General features: G+C 39.2%; 1 pseudogene; it reads right to left on the bottom strand.

Moving 5' to 3' along the window:
• Positions 1 to 205: 205 nt before the first annotated feature.
• On the bottom strand, positions 206 to 1,720 carry LOC121155933 (annotated as a pseudogene).
• Positions 1,721 to 1,945: the final 225 nt, after the last annotated feature.

Below are 1,945 nucleotides of genomic sequence, written 5' to 3'. Positions count from 1 at the left end.
ATAAATGTCTTTTATAAGTAGTAGTATGTGTGGCGTGTGTAATCTAAAATTATATGTCAGCTGCTTTTTTCCCACAGAAAGTCTGGTTGATGAAAACAGCAATATATCTTAGAAGCATTCTAACAGGAAACCAAATTTAAAACAAACAAAAACATGCTAAGTTTCCTGCATGGAGAACATATCCAGTAATCGCTCGTGTGTACATTCATATTCTAGCTACATTCTCATATTCTACAAACCGATTCCAATGACTTAAGCTATCCCACCATTTGAAAAGTCTCTGCAATAATTCGAAACTATGGAGTTATCTTAATTTCAACACTGGCTACCTTTTTCACAAGTTTATCCTTTTGTCACATAACAATTGCTTTTATTCTTATCTGACTCTGGATTCACGGTTACATTCTTCTCACAGACACAAATTACTTAATTTCATGTTCACCCCAAATGTCTTCAGACTGAGCTTTGCAGTGAATTTGTGTTAGATAATTTACTTCTTCTGGAGGAACTTTTCCCATAGGAATTCCTAATTGAGCTTTGAACTGCCTCTGGGCCATTCTTGTTGCTCCAATGGTGTCATTTTCTTTAAGTTCATGAGGATTACTTCATGGAGAACCAAACACACGCTGGGAAAGCAACCTGGAGAGGTAATTTTAGCATCCGAGCACTGCTATAGCAGGAGCTTATTTTCAGTATTTAATAGAAAGACCTTAAAAGCTCAGTGCAATAACCCTTTGTCAATGTTTTTATTTAGGTGACAGTTCTTAGTCACAGCCCCAATTTTATTGTCATTTTCACCAATGAGAAAACATACCTCTGCTAGAAATTGAACTTGCTGTTATTGCGATAGTATGTGTTTCAGGCATCGTTACCAAACATTTGATCTGGCCTAGAGTACTGCTCTTCTCCAGGCCCCTGGCTCCACTGTCTCACTCCCAACGCTGTGTCCTGGTACCTTGAGCCCAGGACCACTCACTTGCCTCTTTTATGAGGAATTCTTCACTCCTGTGGGGTCATCTTACTTCTGCACATGCAGGTGCCTAGGCATAAGTGATGGCAAAGCAAGTGAGGAAATCAGTGTCTGCTACTAACAGATTTGATCAAAGTGAAACTTTGGAAACTTGAAATATCAAAATTCTGTTTCGTTAGCCCCTTATTAGAGGCAAGGTCTTCCTCTTCCTTCCGAGTTTCCACAATATTTCCTCTGAAATTCCTTTGTGCTGTCTATCTCCCTGGACACTTACTTGGTCTACCAAGTCATGATATTAGATCAGATACGAACTCTTCACTGTTCTCATGAACACATTTCTAACTCACCCAGTTCTATAAATTAATAATTTCTGCTCTCATTTAAGCCAGTCTCAAAATTTATCATTAGACCCATTTGCTTCACCTATTCAAGAATTTTTCCTTTGAAATGATCTCACCTGTTTCTTATGTCAACACTTTCTCCCTCCTTTTGAATAATTTAGATTAATAAAAAATACACTAACAAATACATGTAATCTTCCATCTTAAATGTAAAAAAAATCTCTCATTAACTCATGTTTCCCCTCCAGTCACTGCCCATTATAACCTTCCACACATTTACTAAATAGTCAACAATGTTTTCCCTTCTGTCTTCTATTAAACTTTACCAAAATGCTATCTCCATCTTACTCTTGTCAACCTCACCAACATCCTCAGCTGCTACAACTCCCCTATTTACTATCCCACCCATATTCCATCAGCAAGATCTTCTGATCCTGTCTCCAAGATACATTCTGACGGGGACGTTTTCCCAGCCTCTCCCTGTTACCTTCTAGTGCATGTTATTACCGATCCCCCCAACGGTCCAGAACCTCTTCAAGATCCCCGCCTCCATTCCTGCTCCCATGCAGTTCATTCCTCACACCGAAACCAGAGTGATCTTCTGAAAGCACCCTCAGATCAGACTCGTCTCCTA

This window comes from Ochotona curzoniae, unplaced genomic scaffold, assembly GCF_017591425.1.
Source record: "Ochotona curzoniae isolate NIBS_2020 unplaced genomic scaffold, NIBS_Ocur_1.0 contig_3190, whole genome shotgun sequence".
Lineage (NCBI taxonomy): Eukaryota > Metazoa > Chordata > Mammalia > Lagomorpha > Ochotonidae > Ochotona > Ochotona curzoniae.
Note: the sequence above shows the minus strand (reverse complement) of the source record. Positions and strands in the feature narration are given on the sequence as shown.